Below are 14,269 nucleotides of genomic sequence, written 5' to 3'. Positions count from 1 at the left end.
AAAATATTTGAAGGTTTTGTTGACGAAGAGAAAGAAAAGAGTGTTATCCAAACTAAAATACCTTATTATTTTAAATAAAGATGAAAAAGAAAATATAATTTTTATACAATTGTTTTGTAATTTGGTATTTGAAGGTTTCGTTGAGGAAAACAAATTAAATGTGTAATATGCCTAACATGCCTTATTATTTTTTTTATAAAAAAAGGTGAGGAAAAATATAAGTAATTTTCTGGTCCCGTCAAGATTCATTATAGGGAAGTTCTACTGTATAAGGAAAACTTTTTTGAAAAAAAAAAAAAAAACAATTTGAGCAAAAATTAAAAATGCGCCGAACCTTGAATCTGCTATAAGTATGCGCTCCTAAAGGAACCAAATTGGAGGATCGGTTTATATGGGAACCTATCTGGACAGTATTTTATGCAGATTATGGAAGCTATAAATGTAGTTCACAAACTAAATTTCAACCTACTGCAATTGGAATCGGTTTCATAAAGGGTCGGCCGTAGTGGGTGTGGGTGTTGGAAAGTATTAGGTTAGGTTAGGTTGAAAAGAGGGTGCAGATATTAATCCGCCCCATGCCACTATGAACATACATTTAAGCCAGTAATCGGCTTGTTGTGCTCTCTAAAAACTATAAAGTAACCTCTTAAAAGAAAATTTTAATTTTCAAGCTTCTTGCCTGTAACGGCGAGAGCCCGGCCAGGATTCGAACCTGGACACACAAAGCAACAGCGAGAGCCATTGCCGTTGTCTTAGCGTTCGAAGCCATCAATACAACTTCCAACAGATGCACGGAAGAAGTGTAATTTGTCACAAAAAGAATGTCTGTCTGTCAATCCATAGTGGTTGGTGTGTGTTACTATCTTTGGGTTTCCTTTTCCATTTGCATCTCCGACCATTGAGCTCGTCTCGAAAGAGAATCAAACAAAGAAAATTTTAAGTTAGGAATTCCATGCTACTTACAAAATCCTTAATTGTTTTCAATACCACTCCCCTAAGTTGGTTCATGTCTGGTATTGTGTCTCCACCTAAGTGCCGGTATCTGTTAAACGCGAAAGCCGGACAATAACAAAGGAAATGCTCCAACGTCTCATCATCTTCCCCGCAAGCCCTACACATGCCGCATCACTTGCCGCACAGATTTTATATAAGTGAGCTCGTAGTTCTGTGTGTCCCGTTATGGTACCACTAACTATACCTCATTCATATTTACTTCCTTCCCTCATCTCGTCTTTCACGATCAGGACCCCCCATAGGATTTTCGCCGTTCTACCGACCGTTTCGCTGTTCCACAATGTTGCATGCGCATTCGTTGCCCACTCCCTTAACTCGGTCTGCGTCGACTCAAAAAGCTTCGGGTTAACCAAGTTTATTGACGACAGTCCTCTGGCCTTCACCGCCAAATCGTCTGCCCTTTCATTTCCTCTTACTCCGTTATGGCCCGGCACCCAAACGATGCGAATTCTGCCATCCTTAGAGAAGGCGTTAATCTCCTTCTTACACTGCAAGACTGTTCGTGACCTTACCGTCCTGGTTGTTATTGCCCTTATGGTAATTTTACTGTCGGTGAAGACGTTCACATTCGACGTCCTCGCGTTAGCACCACACCACTTCACGTGATCCCCCGGATCTCCGCCTGCAGGATCGTATTTTGATCAGGCAGTCTAAAACCGTTCGGAAACCTCTTCCCTTCCTTGCAGGTTTCCTATCGTCGCCTCAATTATACCGCGATGCTATGAGCTGCTCCCATCCTCAATCCATTTTCCCGTCGCATCAAGTCTCATAGCTGCAGTGGCTGTCTCACGCTTAATCTGTCAATGTTAAATGTCAATGGGTCGGATATATAGAAAAGTCTCCAGTGCTCTAGTGGGCGTGCTCCTCATCGCTCCGCCTATACCAAAGCAACATTTTCTCTTAACCTGTTGTATGGTCTTTATGTTGCACATTTGAGCCTTTAGAGGGCGCAATTCTTATCCGATTTTGCATGAAGTATTTTATTTTGAATTCTAACAACTGTGTTAAGTATGGTCTAAATCAGTCCATATCCTAGTAGAATCCCCATATAAACCGATCTTCCGATTAGTCTTCTTGGGCTTCAAGAGGGCGAAATTCTTATCCAATATGGTTGAAATTTTGTATATGTCGTTTTGGTATGACTTTCAACAACTTTATTAAGTATGGTCTAAATCGGTATATAACCTGATATAGCTGCTTTATAAACCGATCTCCCAGTTTAATTTTTTGAACTTCTGGAGGGCGCAATTATTATTATATAATTATTATTATATAATTTTTATTATTATATAATTATTATTATATAATTATTATTATTATATAATTATTATTATATAATTATTATAATAATATTACTCAATTATTATTCGATTTGCCTGAAATTTTGGAGGCGGTGTTTTTCTATGACTGGTGTTTTTCTATTCGGAAAAGTCATTTAAAGAAATTGACAAATGCGATCCATGGTGGAGGGAATAAAAGATTCGCGCCGGCCGAACTTAGCACGTGAACACCATTTCTTGGTTTGGCAAGAAGTGCGTATTTTTAGAAAATTTTAGGCAGAAAAGTTTTTTAAGGACACTTTTATTTGCAATATTCAAAAAGAATTACTAAGACATCTCCATTCGTTTTTTTCTTTTCTTAACAACAATTTTGAAAATCAGACCATAAATGAAGATTTGGCAGCCCGAATAATTTTTCGAAACACCGAGGTGACCAACTTTAGGGGTCTGCCAAAAGGCGCCCGGACAATATTGGGCCTTACATTGTGCACACGATCTCGTTGACACCTCTTTACCTGTTCTCCTACGGCATATTTTTTTTACTATTTTTTTCGATTTTCTCCCACTGTGCGTTGGGAGAAAACCAGAAAATGTCAATGCCTGTTTAGCGATGACCATCTGGGTTCAAGAAAGATGTCAAAACCTCAAAAACAATTTCCGCCACCAATTGTTCATGTTTGTTAACTTTCTCAATGGGTTTTGGCAACAAAGAGGAGTTATAGCAACCGCGAAATATAGTGGGAAAATGAACAACAACAACAACAATTATGTAAATTTATTAGTTAATTTAATGTATTGACTTCCGCAAATTGGAAGCCAAATAATCAAACCGCCAATATGGCTAGCAAGTGGAATGGAATGCATGCCTCCAAAAAAAGAGGATAGACAAAATAATTTAGAAATCATCAAAAAGAAATTAATGAATAATAACACAATCACAACAACAACAAACACACAAGCCTGCCTACCCACAAATTCACACCAAGCGTTGTTAATGGAATAGAAAATGAATTTTTATTTCGATTTTTTTAATGTGCATTACAAAAGTTGCGTGATTAAGTTTTGTGCAAACATCATCACCCAAAAGAAATTTAGATAAACAGACGGCAAATTGATGGGCACCGGAACACGAAATCATAAAGACGACCAAGTAAAAAAATTTAAATCACACATCGAAGCAGACATTCAAGAGAATTTTAGACCGACCAAACCAAATAGTTAGCCAAACAACAAAGTGCTAAAAGGAAAACAAGTTTACATCAAAGTTGCAAAACAGTGGAAAACTTGGCAGTTAATTTGAAAAGAAGAGAAATAAGAAAAAGAAAAAAATACAACTTTCGGAACGTCTGTCGACGGCTTGTGTGTTGACCTTATGCAAAAGTCTGCAATTTTTTGTTCAAAACACTTGCGTGCGCCTTGGTAAGGATATGCCTTTGCGCAGGCGCTTGTTTGCTTATACACACACGCTTCTTAGCATCGAATGAGCCGCAAACAAGTTTGAAATTTGGCAAGGCAATCGCCTTCAACATTGCCAGCAGACAGGTTAAAAGAAAAGACGAGGCGACCAAACGAAGGCCGTAGACAATGCATGTGCGGCACCCGGCTGCCTAAGCGAATGACTAACCAACTGGAAAAACTTGTTCTGTAATGTTGCAGCATTTGTGGCAAGAGCAGCCTTCGCTGGATGTTGCAATTGCAAAACATAATAGACTCGATATAAGGAAGCAACATACATTTAAGGCCACGGTCACTGAACATTGCACATGGCATACTCCAATGTCCGAACAATTGAAAAGGCTAAAAGAGAGAGAGAGAGAAAAACACTGTTTCCTACAGACGATTAAGGTTATCCAGACAATAACTTACGACATCAATTTATGGTTCGACCATCCAGACAATTAAGAGCATTTCGCGAATGTAATTCGGGCCTATATTATTTATACTGATCAAAGGACAATTAACTGAGATAGTCGATTCTACAAATTTTGTCATTAAGCAAATTGAGTTTTTCGTGTACTCTTTGTTTGTATGTTGAATGGAGGCCACCATAGCGCAGAGGTTAGCATGTCCGACTATGACGCTAAATGCCTGAGTTCGAATCCTAGTGAGAACATCTGTAAAAATTTCAGCGGTGGTTATCCCCTCCCAATGCGGGCGACATTTGTGAGGTACTGCACTTTATGGCAGCCATGTAAAAACTTCTCTCCAAAGTGGTGTCACCCTACACTCATCGGACAGCACTCATTGTTATGTGAGAAGTTTGTCCATGAACGTTCCATTAAGGTGTTCCTGTTCTCCTAACAATTCAATATATACTCTGAAAATTTTGTTCATGGGTCGATAAGCAAACTTCGGAATGGGATACGATAGATCTTTTTAACATCATTAGATATACTGATGACAGCACCTTGCTGGTCAGTAGCATATCTGGGCTAGAAAATCTTGTGAACAACTTCACGACATATAGTGAACAGTATGGTGTAAAAGTCACTTCCCACGAAAACAAATTAGGATGGGAAGCATTGAAAACGTTAACAACAATGTCAAATAGACAATACATAATTCAAACGTCGAAAGGGTTTTAAAAGTTTTTAGTACCTTGGAGCGAGCTACAATTAATGAACAATGTAATAGTTCGAATAGATAAACATCCGAATTTAAATGGCGCCGAACGCATTGAACATTTATAAACCACTAGCTGGACAGCTGCGCCTTCTTTCACTCTCTTATTTTTTCTGAGCCCTATACTGGTATGGTCAGGAAATAAGTCTTGTTTGGGGATGCTGGTACGGCCTTTCAGGTATTTCGCTCCAATGTGGTTATCATATTGCTTCTCTACTCCCAAATATCTTTTATTTGAGCCTTATATTGCTATTGTCGGTGAATATGTCCGGTATGTTTGGGTATTTTTGGGGGTGAGGTGGACCCCCATATATCAGATTCGTGCTCTAGTCTCAAATACCTTTCATTTGAGCCCCACAATGTCGTTTCTGGTTTATATTTCCATTTGGCGGGCTTTGAAGGTGGCGCAGCGCCCATTGAGTTTTTGAGTTATTATAAATCATGCCCGAGATCTGGCGTTTTTGAAAATAGGGTAACGAGAGGATCCGCCCATTAAAGTTTGGATGTTACATCTACTTCATTCTCTTGGTTTTGGTGGTGGATTGGAGTAGCCAAACTCTTTTCCCCGAAAGTGGATATTAAACTGCTACTCTACTCCCAAAACCACATTTGAGCTTCATATTGCTATAGACGGTATATATGTGTGGTTAAGGGGGAGTTTATGAAGTGAGGCGTCCATGAAACACTTGGCTATAAAACAGATACCAAATTTGAGACCCTTTTTGCCATAATCCACAAGTATGTCCAGTTTGAAGGGTATATAGGGTGAGGCGGCCACTCAGCACTTAGCCCTGAAAATATATCAGCATCGTGTTCTACTCTCAAATTTCTTTTATTTGAGCGTTAATTAACATTGGTTTAGGTTGGGGAGAGTTTATGGTGTGAGACGACACCCTGTTATTTATTACCACAGTAGGCAAACATGGCCGGTTTGAAGGAAGTTTAGAGAGCACGATTTTGTTTGAGCCATATATATAAAGTTACGGCTCTCGTTCAGATACACACTGATTAATTTTTTTTTGTATTGGTTATCTACATTTAAAATCATACATATTTCAAAGCTACCACTTGGGATATCATATTTTTAAAGATCCGTAGGTCCTCCTGTGTCTATCCCAATTTGAGGGTAAAAAGTGTACTATACTACCAAAGATCTTTAATTGCTGTCCTGTTCTATTCTGATCGGATTACATATATTATTTTTAATTTTTCTTTTGTGTAGGATTAGATTTGATTCACATATTATCCCGCTCGAACTACACGTCCTATTGAAGGGTATTTAGTGGGTGAGCCGGTCCCAGACTCTGTTTCAAATGTGTATACCAGATTCATTTCAATTTTATACCAGTTTTTTACTCTACTTTTAAATACCTATCATTTGATATCCATATTGTCCCAATCGGTAAATATGTTCTACTGTGGGGTTTTGTGGATGGCGGAGACTCCTCAGACACCAAGAAATACGTTTAAGTATCTTACATTTGATACCCATATTACCCAAAGCGGTAAAAGTCCCCTGTTGGGTGGTGTTTTGGGGGTGGGGGACCTCCCCGCCACTTGTGGGGACATTTTAATGTCTCTACTCTTAAATATCTTTCATTTGACACCAATATTGTCCGAATCGGTAAACATGTCCGTTCGGGTGGGTTTTGGGATGGGGCGTCCCCCCGCTTATTTGACCCCAAAATGTTATGGCAATTCGTGTTTTTGGGGTACCATAAGATGGCATGCAAAATTTCGTTTAAATCGGTGCACCCATCTCCGAGATCTGGCGTTTTTGAAAATGGGGGTATAGGGGATGAAATGTAGTACTCTATTTCTATTTCATAAAAATCGGTTTAGCAGTTTTTGAGTCTATACGGAACAAACATAATAAATAATAGATGATATTAACAAAGATGCCGATATAAAAAAGATAGAAGCCTTCGAAATATGGCGGTATAGGCGTACCAAAAATAACTTGAAACTACCATCTACCTTATGCTAAAGAACTTATGAAAATTCAGAGCAATTTTATTCTAATTGCCAAAAATTTAAAACTCCCGAGTTAGGTCTAAGTAAACAGTGTAAATCATACAGAGATGAGTCCATCGGGTTTAAATCCATGCACAAATTGCAAAGTAGTCGTGCTTGTGTTGAAAAAAGCCATTATATGCACCATATTCAGCATGCCACCAGACCAGCTATGTACGATGTGTACGTATTGCATAAATTCGCACAGTTTGCTCATCATTTACTCTCCTTCAATTTCATTTTCATTGGAAAATCATTAGATGCAGACGAAGTCGAAGACGAAAAAAAAGACTACTCGTTTAACTTTCAATTTCTTCCGTTAATGTGAAGTTGTCATGATACTGTCATCGCCGAGCTTGCAGTGTCTGTTTTGATTTTCATTTATTGTTTAATAGCGTAACTGCCCAATGTGGGTGTGCGCTAGACTGAGAGGGGGAAGGGTGAGTGAGGTGTGTTTTCTTTATTTTGTTTTGCTTCTTCTAATTGTAATTATTGTATGAACCATGCATGTGTGCTGCTCGAGCTCTGGACCTTATAAAATTTGTCACACGCTGTGATTTGTTACGGTTGTGTGGACAACAAAGACTCCTTTTCATTTTATTTTACTTTATTGGTCATGATGACATTGCCATCAACAGTGCCAGAAAATGACAAGAAACTATTATTCGGCCAATTCTGGCTTTTTATGGCGGTGGTGGCTACACAGACAAAAATCACTGCAAGAAAAATTCAACAACTTTATTTGTATGTGAAAAGAGTTGGTGCTCAACAATTTGGAAATTGGATTATTGCTTGTAGTTGTTGAAGTGTGTCTGTTGATGCTTGACAGAGAAAATTTTGAAGTTGTAAGGATTTTCAATAAATTTTTTTCAATAAACAACATACCAATTGAGTTGTTAACAAACAAATATATTTGTTAAATAGTATCAAGAACCCACCAACTAATATTTTGTAAAGTTTTGCGCTCAAGAAAGTACGTAGGGAAATTATTCTTATGTTCGGAATGTACCAGTAGTCGGCACTTTTGTTTTTATAGCCACCACCATAGGATGGGGGTATTACTAATCTAGTCATTCAGTTTGTAACACCTCGAAATATTGAGGTGTTACAAATTGACTGATATATGTATTCTTGATCGCCTCGACATTCTGGGTCCAACTAGCCATGTCCGTCCGTCCGTCTGTCGAAATCACGATAGCGGTCAAACGCGTATAGTTAGACGCTTGGAATTTGGCACAGATACTTAATATTGATGTAGGTCGTTGGGGATTGCAAATGGGCCATATCGGTTCAGATTTGGATATAGCTCCCATGTGAACCGATCTCCCGATTTAAAATCTTGAACCCCTGGAAGCCTCAGCCTTCGTTCGATTTGGTTGAAATTTTGCATGCAGTGTTCTGTTATGACTTTTAACAACTGTGCGAAGTACAGTCAAAATCGGTTAAGAACCTGATATAGCTCCCATATAACCCAAATTTTCGGATTTGACTTCCTGAGCCCCTGGAAGCCTCACTTTTCATCCGATTTGGCTGAGATTTTGCATGCAGTGTTCTGTTATGACTTCCAATAACTGTGCCAAGTACTGTCTAAGTCGGTCAAGAACCTGATATAGCTCCCATATAGACCGATCTCCCTATGTCTTCTTGAGCCTTTACAAGCCGCAATTTTCGCCCGATTTGGCTAGAATTTGGCATATATTGTACTGTTATGACTTTCAACAATTGTGCCAAGTACGGTCAAAATCGGTCTATAACCAGATATAGCTCCCATACTTAAGCGGCTGAACTTAGCACGATTTTACTTGTTTAAACTCAACTAACTAAGAATTTATTAAATTTTCTATTAAAAAAATGGTCAATAAACATCAATAAAATCCTCGGCTCTACTTGTAAACTAAAATATTTGAGCTGAGATTACAGATTATGGCAGAAAATCGCTTTTAGTGAGAGAGTGTCCATCAAAAAGTGCCTGTTCTTAAGAAAAACAAGTTATAATCCGATTCGAACCATAAATGAATGCTAAACATTGTTGAATTCATTGTGTAATATTTCAGTTCATTCGGATAAGAATTGCGCCTTGTAGGGGCTCAAGAAGCAAAATCGTGAGATCCGTCTATATGGGAGCTGTATCAAACTATTGGTTGATTCAGTCCATATTAGACGTGTATGTTGAAGGTCATGAGAGAAGCCGTTGTACAAAATTTCTTCCAAATCGGATGAGAATTGCGCCCTCTAGAGGCTCAAGAAGTCAAGATCCCAGATCGATTTATATGGCAGCTATATTAGGTTATGTATCGATTTGCGCCATACTTAGCACAGTTATTGGAAGTCATAACGAAACACCTCAAGCAAAATTTCAGTCAAATAGGATGAGAATTGCGCCCTCTAGATGCTCAAGAAATTAATACCTAAGATCGGTTTATAAGATCGGTATATATCTATTTCAAAACATGGACTGATTAGAACCATACATAGGACAGTTGTTGGAAGTAATACCGAAACAACACGTGCAAAATTTCAGTCAAATCGGAAGAGAATTGCGAATTTGAGCCTCTAGCTCAAGAAGTCTAGACCCAAGATTGGTTTATATGGCAGCTATATCAAAACATGGACCGATTTGGCCCATTTACAATCCCAACCGAACTACAAAATTTCAAGCGGCTAGCTTTACTCCTTCGAAAGTTGGCGTGCTTTCGTCAGACGGACGGACGGACATGGCAAGATCGACTTAAAATGACATGACGATCAAGAATATATATACTTTATGGGGTCTCATAGTCGGCTTTTGAGTGCGAGTCCGATGTAGCCTATCTTCGAAATTACCCTGCATATGGACGAAATATTAATCTGTACTACGTTGGAGCCTTTCGTGGCACAGAAGTTACTTGTCCGCCTATGAAATTCATTCTCCGAGTTCAAATGCTGGCGAGAAAATCCCTTAATTGATTTAATCACGATGCAGCCTCTTAAAATTAAGAGCTGAAACTTGTACAGATTATTGTAGATGATTTTTTAACAAAAGTTGTTGCTTTTCAAAATTATTTTTTTCTGTGTACATGTGCGTTGTACGAGGCTATGGAGGCTATGGAGACGGTTGGTGTTAGTCTAGGTGATGGATGCCACTATTTCCATTGATTCGACGCACATGTTTATTTTCTTTGGAGCATGAGATTAGAGAAAGTAATTATATTACGAAATTAAAAAAAAAAAACGTCCCCAAAATGAAATCATTCTGATTTCAAAAGAAATCATCGCGAATGCCTCTGTCGTAGCTTCTTATGTAATAATGTTGACCAACAGTGTAAGTACCTATAATGACATCATTTGTTATTTTTTCTTGGGCTGGAAATGTTAGCACAACAAGAAAACGAAGTAGTTATTAAATAAATAGTTAGTCAGCCGTTAATTGAACTATTGCAATTGTTATGATGATAGTGTGGCCATAAAGTGGAGTCGCAGATGCTATTTGATAAACAAGATTATAATGTGTTTTCTTACTTGGAAATGCATTTATAATAATAAAATTAATAGATTGTCCCAATATGATTCACTCCTTTTCCCCAAAGTATTGAGAACGTGCCAAATATCCTGCTCCAATTTTGAGTTAAAGGATTAATCAAGGCTATTTCTTTTAACATGTTTTGAAGTAAATCTCAATCCAGTTGGCGTGTTTTGTATCAATCGATGGGGCCAGAAGCGGTAAGATCTGACTTGTGAGGCGGGTGATCCAAAACTTCCCATCCACTGTTTTCCAAACATTTTCTGAGCTTTCTACAACATGTAGATATCCGAGTTTTTTCCTGACGAAAGTTTAGTGGATTTGTGTCCGGTCGAATTTTTGGACTGCTTTTCGTTGATAGCTGTCAAACAAATCAATTGTGTTCGGTCGTCTGTGATCATCTGACACGATTCAGCAGCTCAGCAACCCTTTTAAACCTATCAAATATAGAGTATTACATTCATACCATGGATAGTTGGATTCCACGAGACTCATAGAGACGCCGGAATCTAGAGACAATGAGGTTATTCGAATGCATGGGTAATTGCAAAAACAGACGAGGCAGTGCTTGGAGTGTTTGAGAGAAAGATTCTTCATAAAATTTTGGTTAGGTTAGGTAGAAAAGGGGGCGCAGATATTAATCCGTCCCATGCCACTATGGACATACACCTAAGCTAGTAATAGGCTTGTTGTGAGCTCTAAAAACTAAAAAGTAACCTCTAAAAAGAAAATTTTAAGTTCAATCGTAAAATTTATGAACCTGTTTGCATTGATGGAGAGTGTCGGCGTCGTATGAACCACGACCTGTATGACGACGTTAGCATAGTTAAGCGTATCAAAACAATGGTTGCGTTGGCTAGGTCATGTTGTCAAAATGAATGAAGAAGCTCCAGCGAAGAAGTCTTTAAGCCGAACACTGAATAAGAAAAATGTTCAGTCATAGTCAATTTAAGTACAGTAAGTCTTGAAGACTTACCTGTAAACGGAATTCCTAACTTAAAATTTTCTTTTTCGAGGTTTTTTTTTTTGTATTTAGAGCGCACAACAAGTCGATTTCTGGCAAAGATGTATGTCCATAGTGACATGGGACGGATAAATATCTGCACCCTCGTTTCAACCTCACCTACCTGAACCTGATGTAATATTTCCAGCATAACAACAGATTGAGGTGGACTACGGGCACCCCATATGGCTGTTACATTTGAGGACGTGCCTAAGACTTACATATACTCCGAAAACCTAGCAGAATCAAGGGTGGTGTTTATATCGAAGCCCTATAGTTCTATAAGTCGTACGTACTTTCTACTCAAAACCATGGAGCGTGTAGTGAATACCATGATAAAGTGTAGGGCATCCAGCGAGTTTCTCGGATACTGGCGACATGCTCTTATCAGGGGAAGTTCGGTTGACACCACCCTGCTCGGGGTGTGAGAACCCTTCGATGCCAAGATGTACACTTTAGTGGTATGCATTGATATCGAAGGAACTTTTAACAATGTGATAACCGACACACTCATCCAATTCGGGAGAACTGTGTACTTAGAGACTGGACGAGAAGCTAAGGAATAGATGCATAAATTGTGGGTAACATGACATAAGTATAAGATTGCACAGGGCACGACACTAGGTGGCATTTTATCGCTACTTGTATGGGTTACCATCATATATAGTCTACTACGGATCCTGACTGAGAATGATTTTTAACCCGTATGCTACGCAGACGTTGTTATAATACTTCTAAGCGATAGCGATCCGAACCAGTTATGTAGAAAGGTTCAGCCTTTGTGTAATTGAGATGCTATACGATTGGGCAAACCTAGGTTAAGATGGAAAGAGAGTGCGGATGTTATTCCGCCCTATGCCACCATGGACATACACTTAAGCCAATAATCGGTTTGTTGTGCTCTCTAAATAGAGCTAGACCTAAGAATATGAATGTTAACCCAGAGAACACTGAAATCTATCTGTACACGAGGAAGTCGTTACGTGTTTCCTCGACAGAAGGGTTGCGATATCTGGCAAGTTCAAACAAAGGGGTTTCCAATAGGGACTTGACAACTTTGAATTTAATTGGTGAACGCACTGTTACACTTATCATCGAACTGTCACTGTCAATTTATTCAGTTTACTCAACATTTCCATCATGGTACACGAACGAACAACGTCTGCAAATTTAATAAAAATGTATTACCAAAATTCGGAGTCTGTGACCGCTACTTAAGAGCGTTAGTCCATTTCTCATTTTTGGCTGATTGACGAATCCAGTCAATAAGCAAAATATGCGTTTTTGGTCAAGTGAAAATCCAAATGTGCTTCACGAATCAACACTTCATCCACAGAAAATAACTGTTTGGTGGGGTTTGCATGACGGCGGCGTCATTGGGCCATACTTCTTCGTCGACGATGCCAACTCTTCACGCTACCGTGTATGGCCAACGCTACCACACACTGACTTCCTTTGGCCTAAATTGGAAGATATGGACCTGGGCGACGTGGTTTCAACAGAACGGTGCCACAAGCCACACAGCACATCCCTCCAGGATATTTTCATTGGGGCTACCTCAAGTCATTGGTCTATCCCAATAAGCCGACGACGTTGGAGGAGCTCAGAGTCAACATTAAACGGGAAATAGTGACCGTTTCGGCTATTATGTGTCCGAGTCATCGAAAATCGGGTTCAACGTGTTGACAGTTGCAATCGTGCCCGCAGTGAACGAAGTCGAGTTCTATTGATAAATGTATTGTTTCTATTTCTACATAAAATTTCTCAAATGGTCTGAGTTTTATAAAAAAAAATTGTCAAGTATTTATTGGAAAATGCGATCCTTAGGAGTGATCTTGGACAGAAAACTAAACTGAAAGTGTTACATTTAGGAGCGTACTAAGAGGACTCACTGAAGTTGGGCAATATCTAGACGGGACGGGCTTTAGGATAGTCTACTAGATTAAAAGGAGTGTAATCAGACCCATACCAACTCTGTGGATGCCACTTGGCATAGACGATAAGACGATGAGCACCACGGCTACTGAGGCACTGGAGACTGTATGCGACCCATAGCTTAAGTAGGAGGCGGGCATTGCAACTATTTTGTGCATTTTGCGATTTACGAAGATACTTTAGGTTCGATTTTCATATTGATGCATGTTTTGGTAAGGACAACTTAGCCGATTATCTAGCTAAAATTTATGCAATTTGGAAGTCACCTAATTAAAAAATTTTTTTTTTTTTTGTATTTTTGGCAAAAGTAAGTATTTTGATTGTTTAGTCTCTATTGAATATACTTGCTTACACACCTTACGTCAGGTTAGGTTGAAAAGAGAGTGCGGGTAATAATCCACCGCATGCTTCTATGGACACACACCTAAGCCTGTAATCGGCTTGTTGTGCGCTCTAAACACTAAAAAGTAACCTCGAAAAAGAAAATTTTAAGTTAGGAATTCCGTTTTGCTTATAAAATCGTTAATTTTTCATACCACTCCCCTAAGTTGGTTCATGTCTGGCATCGTGTCCCCACCTAAGTACCGATGTTTGTTAACCATGAAAGCCGGGCAATGACATACAGCGGTCAAAAAAAGTATTCATCATTAGCAAAATTGATAATAAATTCACTTATTTTGGGTAATTGAAGAAAATTTAAAGTAAACAAATAATGCAGTTTTATGCAATAGTTTATTTTTCGTAATATGTTTTAAAATAAATTCAAAAAATAAATTTAATTAGCGCAAAAAATGCAATTTTATATAATAACACCAAAAACAGAACAAAAAAAGTATTCATCATTGATGTGCTATCATCAAAGTCAAATTCAAATATTATTTGGGAATCCCCCTTTTCTGTTTT

At 38.6% G+C, this 14,269-nt stretch overlaps 1 protein-coding gene across 2 annotated transcripts in view; it reads right to left on the bottom strand.

Annotated features, from left to right (window-relative positions):
* LOC106086573 (EF-hand domain-containing protein D2 homolog) overlaps positions 1-14,269 on the bottom strand; it is a 108,580-nt gene that overhangs the window by 2,859 nt on the left and 91,452 nt on the right. The gene's annotated exons all lie outside the window — the stretch shown is intronic.

This window comes from Stomoxys calcitrans, chromosome 3 (genome assembly GCF_963082655.1).
Source record: "Stomoxys calcitrans chromosome 3, idStoCalc2.1, whole genome shotgun sequence".
Lineage (NCBI taxonomy): Eukaryota > Metazoa > Arthropoda > Insecta > Diptera > Muscidae > Stomoxys > Stomoxys calcitrans.
This window is presented reverse-complemented; position numbering and strand designations above follow the sequence as displayed.